The sequence below is a fragment of the Macaca fascicularis genome, chromosome 12 (assembly GCF_037993035.2).
Source record: "Macaca fascicularis isolate 582-1 chromosome 12, T2T-MFA8v1.1".
NCBI classification, from domain to species: domain Eukaryota; kingdom Metazoa; phylum Chordata; class Mammalia; order Primates; family Cercopithecidae; genus Macaca; species Macaca fascicularis.
In genome coordinates, this window is record NC_088386.1 from 118,694,894 (window position 1) to 118,709,648 (window position 14,755).

Consider the following 14,755-nt stretch of genomic DNA (forward strand, 5'->3'; position numbering starts at 1 on the left):
TTTTTTTTTTTCTTCAGTCAGCAAAGAAATTTCTAAATGCTTACTTGGGCTTCAAGGTTAATACTTTGGCTAAAAAGTCTGTCTAGTGTAGTAATATGGTACCAGTGTTTATTTCCTGGTTTTGGTAATGGTACTATTTATGTACAATATTGACATAAGGGAAACTGGGTGAAGGGTATGTGGGAATTCTGTACTTTTTGTTACAACTTTCCTGTAAGTCTAAAATTATACCAAAATAAAAAGTTAAAAATTAAAGAGAAAAAACTTTGGCTGCATTTTTTTATTTTTTGCATTTCCAGAAATGTATGTTTTAGGAATATTTTCTTTATGAAATCATAATGCAAAATTGTAACCAATAAACAATCAAACATGGCAAGCCTTATTGAACTTGTATATTTATTTTATTTTATATTTGGAGTAGATGTTCTATTTTTAACATTAAAAATTTAAATATTAAAGAGTACATAGTGAAAAGTTTTCCTCCACTTTTAGCCACCACTCATACATACACATGCATGCACATATACCAACTTTTTTTTTTTTTTTTTGAGTTGGAGTCTCACTCTGTTGCCCAGGCTGGAATGCAATGGCACCATCTTGGCCCAGTGCAACCTCTGCCTGGTGGGTTCAAGCAATTCTCCTTCCTCAGCCTCCTGAGTAGCTGGGATTACAGGCTTGTGGCACCATGCCTGGCTAATTTTTGTATTTTTAGTAGAGATGGAGTTTCACCATATTAGCCAGGCTGATTGCTTGGTCAGGCTGGTCTCGAACTCCTGACCTCGTGATCCACCCACCTTGCCCTCCCAAAGTGCTGGGATTACAGGTGTGAGTCACCATGCCTGGCATATATCAAGTTTTATACAAGTAGCTGCAAACTCATAAACAATTTTATTATATTTTGAAGTTAATTTTAAGGAAACAAAAGATACTACAATAAGGCATCATCTTTGCTAACCCCACTCTTATAATAAAATATTTCATTATTATTTAGTTAGTTAGTTTAGTCTCACTCTGTCACCCAGGCTGGAGTGCCATGGCGCAATCCTGACTCACTGCAACCTCTGCCCCAGGGTTCAAGCGATTCTCCTGCCTCAGCCTCCCGAGTAGCTGGGATTACAGGTGCTGGCCACCACGCCTGGCTGATTTTTGTGTTTTTAGTGGAGATGGCGTTTCACTATGTTGTCCAGGCTAGTCTCAAACTCCTAACTTCAAGTGTTCCGCTCCCCTCAGCCTCCCAAAGTGCTGGGATTACAGGTGTGAGCCACTGCACCCAGCCTATTATTATTAAAACAGGGTTTCAGTCTATCAGACAGACTAGAGTGCAGTGGTACAATCAGGTCACTGTAACTTCAAACTCCTGGGCTCAGCCAGGGCAGTAGCTCATGCCTATAATCACAGCACTTTGGGAAACCAAGGCAGGAGGTTATTTGAGCCCAGGAGTTTGAGACTAGCCTGGGCAACACAGTGAGATCCTGTTTCTACAAATAATAAAAAAAAAATAGCTAGGCATGGTGGCACATGCCTGTGGTCCCAGCTACTCTGGAGGCTGAGGCAGGAGGATTGCTTGAGCCCAGGAGGTGGATGCTTCTGTGAGTCAGGATCATGTCACTGCACTCTAGCCTGTGCAACAGAGTGAGAACCTGTCTCAAAAAAAAAAAAAAAAGACGACCAAGTCCGTGTCCTCCTTTCCACTTTCTCCCTCCACCTTTCATTCTGAAGCTTCTAACATTCAGTGATTTAAAATTTCACTTTTTGTGCCCAATGTAGTCACATGTCAATATTGCAGATTCCTAGTATGACTCTTGGTGGAAGGGAGGAAAAGCAATTCCTCTGCCCTGGGGAATGCCCTCAGAGCAGCTGATGCTATCCTGCAGCAGAGTCCATTGGCATCAAGACACACACAACCAGGGCAGCCGAGCTGGTGGTGGGCTATTCACCGAGGCTAAGAAGTATAACACAGGAAATAAGTCACGATCCTTCTTTGCCATTTAGACTCTGAAAGCAGTGATTGGGGGCATTCTCCCGACTTCCAACCAAACACACCACTTCCTTTTCTTCGCTCCAGCCTCAGACTTCCTTTCTCTCTTGCTCTTGTACACACACCATGCGGCATCACAGGAAGGGCATGAGACAAGACCTTATCTAACAATTGTATCAACAAAGCCTTTGGGAAAATAAAAATGAGGACTGCTAAATACAGTCCATATATAGTCCATAGATATATGAAATATATAGAGAGAGTTACCCATCATCCTGTTTAGTAACTTTTATGCTAATTGTACATTAAGTCCAGAAAAATATGCTTTCCTATCTTGGACCGCTTTCTAGTGTTGGCAACAATGCCAGCTGCAAGCTTGGGGTCGGGTCAGCAGATCAGCAGCAGACCAGGAAATGCAAACAGATGGCCTTCATCTACATCTGCCCCGAGTTCTAGATGGCACACAGACTTAAAATAAAAATTTTCTCATTAAAATCCTGATTTCTAGTGTCTATTAAAAAATGAGGGTGGGAGGAGGGAGAGGAGCAGAAAAGATAACTATTGGGTACTAGGCTTAATTCCTGGGTGATGAAATAATCTGTACAGCAAACCCACATGTAGCCCCAAACCTAAAATAAGTTTTTTTAAGACCTGGTGCGGGGGCTCACGCCTGTAATCCCAGCACTTTGTGAGGCTGAGGTGGGCAAATCACTTGAGGTCAGGAATTCGAAACCAGCCTGGTCAACATGGTGAAACCCCGTCTCTACTAAAAATATAAAAATTAGCTGGGTATGGTGGAGGGCGCCTGTAATCCCAGCAATTTAGGAGGCTGAGGCAGGAGAATTACTTGAACCCGGGAGGTGGAGGTTGCAGTAAGCCAAGATTGTGCCACTGCACTCCAGCCTCGGCGACTCATCTCAAAAAAAAAAAAAAAAATCACAATTTTTTTTTTTTTTTTTTTTTTTTTTTAAGTAAAACGAGAAGGCCTGGCAACACTGGGGCCTGCTTTTCTGTATGGCAACAAGTATTAGGAGATGATCCGTGAGTGTCCCTGTTTAGAAAGGGCTCACTTTCTCTGGTTTACCCCAGTCCCTCCTACTCCCTAAAGCAGACCATTTGACTGCTTTCACTTATTTCTGTTACTGGCCTGGTTTTCTGAAAACATTTGAGTTCAGGAGATCTGTGTTCTCCTTTCCCTAAACTCTGCCATGCAGGACTGTGGGGTAGGAGGAAGAAAGAAGAGATAGGAGAGCAGCAAAATCCTCCAGGTTTTTTTAAAAAAATTGTGGCGAAATACACAGAACATAAAATTTACCATCTTAACCTTTTTTTTTTTTTTTTTTTTTTTTTAGACGGAGTCTCCCTGTGTCACCCAGGCTGGAGTGCAGTGGTACGATCTCGGCTCACTGCAACTTCTGCCTCCTGGGTTCAAGCGATTCTCTTGCTTCAGCCTCCCAAGTAGCTGGGACTACAGGCGCGCACCACCACGCCCAGCTAATTTTTGTATTTTAGTAGAGACAGGGTTTCACCATGTTAACCAGGATAGGATGGTCTCCATCTCCTGACCTCATGATCCTCCCGCCTTGGCCTCCCAAAGTACTGGCATTACAGGCGAGAGCCATTGTGCCTGGCCCTATCTTAACCATTCTTCAGTGTACAATACTGTAGCATTAATTACATTCACATTGTTGTGCAACCATCATCACTATATCCAAAACCTTTTCATTATACTAAGCATAAACTCTGAAACCATTAAGCAGTCATTCCCCATTTCTCCCTCTCTCCCAGCCTCTGCTCACCTCTAATGGGAGCAAGCATTTACTTCCTGGAGCAAGTAGATAAGATGGATGTGCTTATTATTTAACATCAGGACAATATTTCCTGTCTCAGTATTGTTTAACACAGACACAGGAAATTATGTGGGTTTCCAACCTCATAGGTAAGGAGCAGAGAATCTGATCTTGACTTGAATATCACATATTCATTAACTGAGAACCACAAGATAAGGAGGGATGGTAGAACGGTCAGGAATAAAGCTGGGATGAGAATTCAGATGGGAATTACAGTACTTTAGGCCAGTTCACTGAACTTAGACCAAGCTGAATTCCTCCGCCCTTCATTTGAATTTGACATTGTAGATACTTTTTAAAAGCTGTATTATATGAACTGTATATACAGATGAGGTTTTCCCAACATTTCCAGTGTTGTCAGCCATGGAGGTAGCCCAACTCACCGCCTCTTAGTGCCACCATCCATACACCGGCCCCCCACACACATACACAAACACACAGACACAAGTGCACACATACGGCTTCTCTTTCCTCCCACATCCCCTTTTAACACAACCTCTACTTAGTCTAAAATTGACAAAGAGCCATAAGAAAAACTAGGCCAGCTTCACAAAACACTGCATTGTTTTTGGGAAACAGGGGAAAATAGCACGCTTGTTAGCTTTAATCTGATGTGTATTTGCATGTGCTGCCGTTTCAATTCTTACAATACTTTTGAGGCATTAAAATTCCTACATTTCTATACGATAAAATCAGAATTTCATATCAGTTTCATTACAAAGGTCCACTGACGTGCTAGATTTTTGTCTGACAAATACGACTTCAGAGTTTACCACAATCACCTGAAACAACCAGTTAACGAAAATGTTTTACACCAGAATTCCTTTTGGGAAAGCTGATTATTTACTGGAAATATTTTGCTAAGTTACTTGAGCTGGGAGGGTGAGATCTCAAGGACATGATTAAGTAATAATAATAAGAATAGTAGTGAACAAATGGAGCCTGAATCCTGCTAAACAGGAGCTCACTTGTTCCACTGTGCTGAGTTGATTTTGTGTGTGCCCGTTTGGGAGTGACAGCAAGGGAAAGCAGACTGTCCCTGCATAACACAGAGAGGAGACCTGGCTAGCCTGGCACTGCCGAAGAAAGGAGAGAGAGAAACAATTCTCGGTCATGGTGTGTCCGGAATTGGTGGATTCTTGGTCTCGCTGACTTCAAGAACGAAGTCGTGAACCTTCCCAGAGAGTGTTACAGTGTTAAAGATGGTGTGTCTGGAGTTTGTTCCCTCTGATGTTCGGACATGTCCGGAGTTTCCTCCTTCTGGTGGGTACGTGGTCTCGCTGACTTCAGCAGTAAAGCTGCAGACCTTCCCAGTGAGACCTTCGTAGCTCATAAAGGCAGCATGGACTCAAAGAGTGCGCAGCAGCAGCAAGATTTATTGCAAAGAGCGAAAGAACAAAGCTTCCGCACCCTGGAAGGTTACCCGAGCGGGTTGTCGCTGCTGGCTCAGGTGGCCTGCTTTCACTCCCTTATTTGGCCCCACCCACATCCTGCTGATTGGTCCATTTTACAGAGAGCTGATTGGTCCATTTTACAGAGTGCCGATTGGTCCGTTTTACAGAGTGCTGATTGGTGTGCTTACAAACCTTTAGCTAGACACAGAGTGCTGATTGGTGCATTTACAATCCTTTAGCTAGACAGAAAAGTTCTCCAAGTCCGCACCTGACCCAGAAGCCCAGCCATCTTCACCTCGAAATGGTACATCTGAAAGCAGATTGAATTGCAATATCTAGTATTTTGCTATAGGGTATGATTGTAAATCCCTGGGTGAGGGTCTTTCATCGCTGGCACTGTTGACATTTTGGGCCATGTAACTCTTGATGATGGGGCTGTCTTGTGCACTGTAGGATGTAGGATGTATAGCAGCATTCCTGGCCACAAAACCAGGTGCCAGTGGCATCTTCCTCCTGCCCCCAGCTATGAGAACCAAAAATGTCTCCAGACATTGCCAAATGTCCTTTGGGCAGCAAAATCATCCCTGGTAGAGAACCGCTGGTAAAGTCTAATTTGCTTTTTTTTTAAAAAAGTCAACAGCTGCCAAGATGAATGCTTTTATAATAGGAAACAGGACGTAACCATAGGCTTATTGTACTGAGACACTTTTGTACTAATGTTGTAGACATGTGCCATGCCCATACACGTTCAAGTTTCAAATAAATGTCCGACACGTATTGCGAAGACGAGAGGAACCAAGAGTTTGATCTTCTGCAAATTCCTAGTTCCCCTGTGCTCCCATCAACCTTGAATTTGCCTTTATTATAGCACTTTACCTTATACCTTCACTCCTGCATATATGTGTCTGTTTCCTTTGTGGCCTGCAGCTTTTTTATCTCCACTGCCCAATACAATTTTAAAACTATTCTAAGCCTGAAGTCACAAAGTGGCAGCCCACAGAGACTTAAAGCCATGTTTTATTTAGGCATATTAAACCTCGAGAATGTTCATATTCAAATACAGATTTACTAGCCGGGCGCCGTGGCTCACGCCTGTAATCCCAGCACTTTGGGAGGCCAAGGCGGGCGGATCACGAGGTTAGGAGATCAAGACCATCCTGGCTAACACAGTGAAACCCCGTCTCTACTAAAAATACAAAAACAAAAAGTTAGCCGGGCGTGGTGGTGGGCACCTGTAGTCCCAGCTACTCGGGAGGCTGAGGCAGGAGAATGGCGTGAACCCGGGAGGCGGAGCTTGTAGTGAGCCAAGATCACGCCACTGCACTCCAGCCTGGGCGACAGAGTGAGACTCTGTCTCAAAAAAAAAAAAAAAAGAAAAGAAAAGAAAAAGAAAAAATACAGACTTACAACTTTTCTAAAAGAATCAGAAGATGGCCAACAACTGACTAGTGTTGACATGTGCCACAATTCCTGGAGCTGAGAATTAGCTTCCTCTTTGGAAGAGTGACACATCAGTTTGCGGAGTTACCTCTCTCTTCTTGGTATTGTCCCAGTCCCTTGTATTATGTTTCCTGCCTGGCCCCAGAAATTATGTAAATTTTCAATGCTTATAATAAGTACCTCTTAAATGTTTAGAATAATTGGGCACTTTTGCCAGCACTTTGGGAAGGCTGAGGCAGCAGGATCATTTGAGCCCAGGAGTTCCAGACCAGCCTGGGCAACATGGTGAGCCCCGTCTCTGCAACAAATTTAAAAATTAGCCAGCTATAGTGTCTCATGCCTATAGTCCCAGCTACTTGGGAGGCTAAAGTGAGAGGATCACTTGAGCTCAGGAATTTAAGGCACCAGTGAGCTGTGATCAAGCTACTGCACTCCAGCCTGAGAGACAGAACGAGACCCCGTCTCAAAATAAAATAAAGCCTATTTAAAAGAGAGTGGGAAAAGCAGTTTGGCTCAGGTAGAAAGCCCAATTATAAACATAGAATGCTGCAGTGACCACCATGTTATTGTGTGCAATTGATTTTTTTTTCTTGTATTTAGTCATAATGAGACCGAGTTAAAAAAAAAAAAAAAAGGGGGGGGGGGTGGTTTCCAGGGAATACAACAGCTTCAAAAGAGATGGACAGAGAGGCAAAGCTTAAATTAAGAATCGCAATTAGGACACCTATACCAAAACCCCATCAGTACATCAGCATCATCAAAGACCAGAGGCAGATAAAACCACAAAGATGGGGAAAAAGCAGGGCAGAAAAGCTGGAAATTCAAAAAATAAGAGTGCATCTCCCCCGGCAAAGGAGCGCAGCTCATCGCCAGCAACGGATCAAAGCTGGACGGAGAATGACTTTGACGAGATGAGAGAAGAAGGCTTCAGTCCATCAAATTTCTCAGAGCTAAAGGAGGAATTACGTACCCAGCGTAAAGAAACTAAAAATCTTGAAAAAAAAGTGGAAGAATTGATGGCTAGAGTAATTAATGCAGAGAAGGTCATAAACGAAATGAAAGAGATGAAAACCATGACACGAGAAATACGTGACAAATGCACAAGCTTCAGTAACCGACTTGATCAACTGGAAGAAAGAGTATCAGCGATTGAGGATCAAATGAATGAAATGAAGCGAGAAGAGAAACCAAAAGAACAAAGAAGAAAAAGAAATGAACAAAGCCTGCAAGAAGTATGGGATTATGTAAAAAGACCAAATCTACGTCTGATTGGGGTGCCTGAAAGTGAGGGGGAAAATGGAACCAAGTTGGAAAACACTCTTCAGGATATCATCCAGGAGAACTTCCCCAACCTAGTAGGGCAGGCCAACATTCAAATCCAGGAAATACAGAGAACACCACAAAGATACTCCTCGAGAAGAGCAACTCCAAGACACATAATTGCCAGATTCACCAAAGTTGAAATGAAGGAAAAAATCTTAAGGGCAGCCAGAGAGAAAGGTCGGGTTACCCACAAAGGGAAGCCCATCAGACTAACAGCAGATCTCTCGGCAGAAACTCTCCAAGCCAGAAGAGAGTGGGGGCCAATATTCAACATTCTTAAAGAAAAGAATTTTAAACCCAGAATTTCATATCCAGCCAAACTAAGTTTCATAAGTGAAGGAGAAATAAAATCCTTTACAGATAAGCAAATGCTTAGAGATTTTGTCACCACTAGGCCTGCCTTACAAGAGACCCTGAAGGAAGCACTAAACATGGAAAGGAACAACCGGTACCAGCCATTGCAAAAACATGCCAAAATGTAAAGACCATCGAGGCTAGGAAGAAACTGCATCAACTAATGAGCAAAATAACCAGTTAATATAACGGCAGGATCAAGTTCACACATAACAATCTTAACCTTAAATGTAAATGGACTAAATGCTCCAATTAAAAGACACAGACTGGCAAACTGGATAAAGAGTCAAGACTCATCAGTCTGCTGTATTCAGGAGACCCATCTCACATGCAGAGACATACATAGGCTCAAAATAAAGGGATGGAGGAAGATTTACCAAGCAAATGGAGAACAAAAAAAAGCGGGGGTTGCAATACTAGTCTCTGATAAAACAGACTTTAAACCATCAAAGATCAAAAGAGACAAAGAAGGCCATTACATAATGGTAAAGGGATCAATTCAACAGGAAGAGCTAACTATCCTAAATATATATGCACCCAATACAGGAGCACCCAGATTCATAAAGCAAGTCCTTAGAGACTTACAAAGAGACTTAGACTCCCATACAATAATAATGGGAGACTTCAACACCCCACTGTCAACATTAGACAGATCAACGAGACAGAAAGTTAACAAGGATATCCAGGAATTGAACTCATCTCTGCAGCAAGCAGACCTAATAGACATCTATAGAACTCTCCACCCCAAATCAACAGAATATACATTCTTCTCAGCACCACATCGTACTTACTCCAAAATTGACCACGTAATTGGAAGTAAAGCACTCCTCAGCAAATGTACAAGAACAGAAATTATAACAAACTGTCTCTCAGACCACAGTGCAATCAAACTAGAACTCAGGACTAAGAAACTCAATCAAAACCGCTCAACTACATGGAAACTGAACAACCTGCTCCTGAATGACTACTGGGTACATAACGAAATGAAGGCAGAAATAAAGATGTTCTTTGAAACCAATGAGAACAAAGATACAACATACCAGAATCTCTGGGACACATTTAAAGCAGTGTGTAGAGGGAAATTTATAGCACTAAATGCCCACAAGAGAAAGCAGGAAAGATCTAAAATTGACACTCTAACATCGCAATTAAAAGAACTAGAGAAGCAAGAGCAAACACATTCGAAAGCTAGCAGAAGGCAAGAAATAACTAAGATCAGAGCAGAACTGAAGGAGATAGAGACACAAAAAACCCTCCAAAAAATCAATGAATCCAGGAGTTGGTTTTTTGAAAAGATCAACAAAATTGACAGACCACTAGCAAGACTAATAAAGAAGAAAAGAGAGAAGAATCAAATCGACGCAATTAAAAATGATAAAGGGGATATCACCACCGACCCCACAGAAATACAAACTACCATCAGAGAATACTATAAACACCTCTACGCAAATAAACTGGAAAATCTAGAAGAAATGGATAATTTCCTGGACACTTACACTCTTCCAAGACTAAACCAGGAAGAAGTTGAATCCCTGAATAGACCAATAGCAGGCTCTGAAATTGAGGCAATAATTAATAGCCTACCAACCAAAAAAAGTCCAGGACCAGATGGATTCACAGCTGAATTCTACCAGAGGTACAAGGAGGAGTTGGTACCATTCCTTCTGAAACTACTCCAATCAATAGAAAAAGAGGGAATCCTCCCTAACTCATTTTATGAGGCCAACATCATCCTGATACCAAAGCCTGGCAGAGACACAACAGAAAAAGAGAATTTTAGACCAATATCCCTGATGAACATCGATGCAAAAATCCTCAATAAAATACTGGCAAACCGGATTCAGCAACACATCAAAAAGCTTATCCACCATGATCAAGTGGGCTTCATCCCTGGGATGCAAGGCTGGTTCAACATTTGCAAATCAATAAACATAATCCAGCATATAAACAGAACCAAAGACAAGAACCACATGATTATCTCAATAGATGCAGAAAAGGCTTTTGACAAAATTCAACAGCCCTTCATGCTAAAAACGCTCAATCAATTCGGTATTGATGGAATGTACCTCAAAATAATAAGAGCTATTTATGACAAACCCACAGCCAATATCATACTGAATGGGCAAAAACTGGAAAAATTCCCTTTGAAAACTGGCACAAGACAGGGATGCCCTCTCTCACCACTCCTATTCAACATAGTGTTGGAAGTTCTGGCTAGGGCAATTAGGCAAGAGAAAGAAATCAAGGGTATTCAGTTAGGAAAAGAAGAAGTCAAATTGTCCCTCTTTGCAGATGACATGATTGTATATTTAGAAAACCCCATTGTCTCAGCCCAAAATCTCCTTAAGCTGATAAGCAACTTCAGCAAAGTCTCAGGATACAAAATTAATGTGCAAAAATCACAAGCATTCTTATACACCAGTAACAGACAAACAGAGAGCCAAATCAGGAATGAACTTCCATTCACAATTGCTTCAAAGAGAATAAAATACCTAGGAATCCAACTTACAAGGGATGTAAAGGACCTCTTCAAGGAGAACTACAAACCACTGCTCAGTGAAATCAAAGAGGACACAAACAAATGGAAGAACATACCATGCTCATGGATAGGAAGAATCAATATCGTGAAAATGGCCATACTGCCCAAGGTAATTTATAGATTCAATGCCATCCCCATCAAGCTACCAATGAGTTTCTTCACAGAATTGGAAAAAACTGCTTTAAAGTTCATATGGAACCAAAAAAGAGCCCGCATCTCCAAGACAATCCTAAGTCAAAAGAACAAAGCTGGAGGCATCATGCTACCTGACTTCAAACTATACTACAAGGCTACAGTAACCAAAACAGCATGGTACTGGTACCAAAACAGAGATATAGACCAATGGAACAGAACAGAGTCCTCAGAAATAATACCACACATCTACAGCCATCTGATCTTTGACAAACCTCAGAGAAACAAGAAATGGGGAAAGGATTCCCTATTTAATAAATGGTGCTGGGAAAATTGGCTAGCCATAAGTAGAAAGCTGAAACTGGATCCTTTCCTTACTCCTTATACGAAAATTAATTCAAGATGGATTAGAGACTTAAATGTTAGACCTAATACCATAAAAATCCTAGAGGAAAACCTAGGTAGTACCATTCAGGACATAGGCATGGGCAAAGACTTCATGTCTAAAACACCAAAAGCAACAGCAGCAAAAGCCAAAATTGACAAATGGGATCTAATTAAACTAAAGAGCTTCTGCACAGCAAAAGAAACTACCATCAGAGTGAACAGGCAACCTACAGAATGGGAGGAAATTTTTGCAATCTACTCATCTGACAAAGGGCTAATATCCAGAACCTACAAAAACTCAAACAAATTTACAAGAAAAAAACAAACAACCCCATCAAAAAGTGGGCAAAGGATATGAACAGACATTTCTCAAAAGAAGACATTCATACAGCCAACAGACACATGAAAAAATGCTCATCATCACTGGCCATCAGAGAAATGCAAATCAAAACCACAATGAGATACCATCTCACACCAGTTAGAATGGCGATCATTAAAAAGTCAGGAAACAACAGGTGCTGGAGAGGATGTGGAGAAATAGGAACGCTTTTACACTGTTGGTGGGATTGTAAACTAGTTCAACCATTATGGAAAAGAGTATGGCGATTCCTCAAGGATCTAGAACTAGATGTACCATATGACCCAGCCATCCCATTACTGGGTATATACCCAAAGGATTATAAATTATGCTGCTATAAAGACACATGCACACGTATGTTTATTGCGGCACTATTCACAATAGCAAAGACTTGGAATCAACCCAAATGTCCATCAGTGACAGATTGGATTAAGAAAATGTGGCACATATACACCATGGAATACTATGCAGCCATCAAAAAGGATGAGTTTGCGTCCTTTGTAGGGACATGGATGCAGCTGGAAACCATCATTCTTAGCAAACTATCACAAGAACAGAAAACCAAACACCGCATGTTCTCACTCATAGGTGGGAACTGAACAATGAGATCACTTGGACTCAGGAAGGGGAACATCACACACCGGGGCCTATCATGGGGAGGGGGGAGGGGGGAGAGATTGCATTGGGGGTTATACCTGATGTAAATGACGAGTTGATGGGTGCAGCACACCAACATGGCACAAGTATACATATGTAACAAACCTGCACGTTATGCACATGTACCCTACAACTTAAAGTATAATAATAATAAATAAATTTAAAAAAAAAAAAAGAATCGCAATTAGCAAGGCAATTAAGGTTTGGAGGTCAACTTGTGTTGCTGTTGTTTTGCCAGACTTAGAGGTTGCAGGATCTTTTTTATTTTGGTGGCTGTGAAAAAGTCAATCTGGGTATGATTTCCAGTGCCTGGATTCCTATCTTAGTCAGGGTTCTCCAAAGGCCCAGAACTAATGGAATAGTTAGTTTGTATTTTTAGCAGAGGTGGGGTTTTAGCATGTTGGCCAGGCTGGTCTCAAACTCCTGACCTCGTGATCCGCCCGCCTCGGCCTCCCAAAGTGTTGGGATTACAGGTGTGAGCCACCACCTCTGACTGCTTTATGTTCTTACATTTGTTTTAGGTCCACAGAAAAACTGAGCAGAAAGTAGAGTGCTCCCATATATCTCCTGTCCCCCACACGCTCAGCCTCCCCCCACTATCAACACCAAACTCTTAAAATTAGATATTTCTTGTCTTTTCGAAACTCTTAAGCATTCTAGAATATCACATATTTTAGCAAGGGCAGTGTGGTGATTTCCTAACATTGCCAACTCTGTCTTTGATTATTCTGTTTCTTTCCATTCTCAGTCCTTACCCTTCTTTGTAATTTTATTTTAGAATATTTAATTGTCAAATAAAGATTGCATATATTCAAAGTGTAGAATGTGATGATTGATATACTTATATATTGTTTAATGATCACTACAATAAAATGAAGACATCCATCACCACCCGTGCTTTACATTAGATTCCTAGAACCTATTCATCTTGTAACTGAGTGTTTGTACCCTTTGACCAACATCTCCCATTTCGCCCACCCCCAATCCCTGGTAATCGTTGTTCTGCTCTCTGCTTCTATAAGTTCAACTTTTTTAGATTCCGTATGTGAGATCACACAGCATTTGTCTTTCTGCATCTGGTTTACTTCATGTGACATAATTTCTCTAGGTCCCATCCACGTTATTAGAAATGCAGAATTTCCTTCTTTTGTATGGCTGAATTATATTCCACTGTATGTATGAACCACAATTTCTTTCTCCAGTCATCCATTGATCAATACTTAGGATGAGTCTGTATCTTGGCTGTTGGGAATAGTGCCGCAATCAACATGAGCATGCAGATATCTCTTCAACTGATTTCATTTTCTTCAGCTACATAACCAGAGGTGGAGCTGCTGGATCATATACTAGTTTTATTTTTAATGTTTTGGGTAACCTCTATATTATTTTCTGGTAATGGCTGGACCAATTTACATTCCCACCAGGTGCTTTCTTTTCTCCATATCCTCACCAAAACTTATCCCTTGTCTTTTTTGGAAATAACCAACCTAACTTGCGTGGTATTATATCTCATTGTGGTTTTGATTTGCATATTTCCAATGATTAGTCATGTTGAGCATTTTTCATATATCCATTGACTATAAGTTTTCTTTGCAAAATGTCCATTCAGGACCTTTGCACATTTTTAAATCAGATTATTTATTTCTTCATTTATTTGTTATTGAGTTGTGTGAGTTCTTTATATTTTTTGGATATTGACCCCTTATTGGATATACGGTTTTCAAATATTTTCTCCCATTGTATTGTTAGCTGCCTCTTCCTTTTTTTTGATTGTTGTGCAGAAGTTTTTAGTTTGATGTAGTCCTACTTGTTTATTTTTGCTTTTGTTGCTTGTGCTCTTGGCATCACAGCCAAAAACAAAAACAAACAAACAACAACAACAACAACAACAACAAAACATTGCTAAGACCAATACAAAGAGCTTTTTGGCTATGTTTTCTGTAAGGAATTTTATGGTTTTAGATCTTATATGTAATTCTTAAATTTATTTCAAGTTAATTTTTGAATATGTTATAAAACAAGGATCCAATTGTATTATCTTGCATGTAGATATTTGGTTTTCCCAACATCATTTGTTGAAGAGCATTTCCTTTCCCCATTGCATGTTCTTGGTGCTTTTGTAAAAAATTAGTTGACTATATTTGCATAGGTTTATTTATGGGCTTATTATTCTGTTCCATTGTTCTATGTGTTTATTTTTATGCATGTACCATACTGTTTTCACTACTATAGCTTTGTAACATAGTTTGAAATCAGCACATGTCTCCAGCTTTGTTCTTTCTCAAAATTGTTTTGGCTATTCAGGGTCTTTTGTGGTTCCATGAGAATTTTAGAATTGTTTTT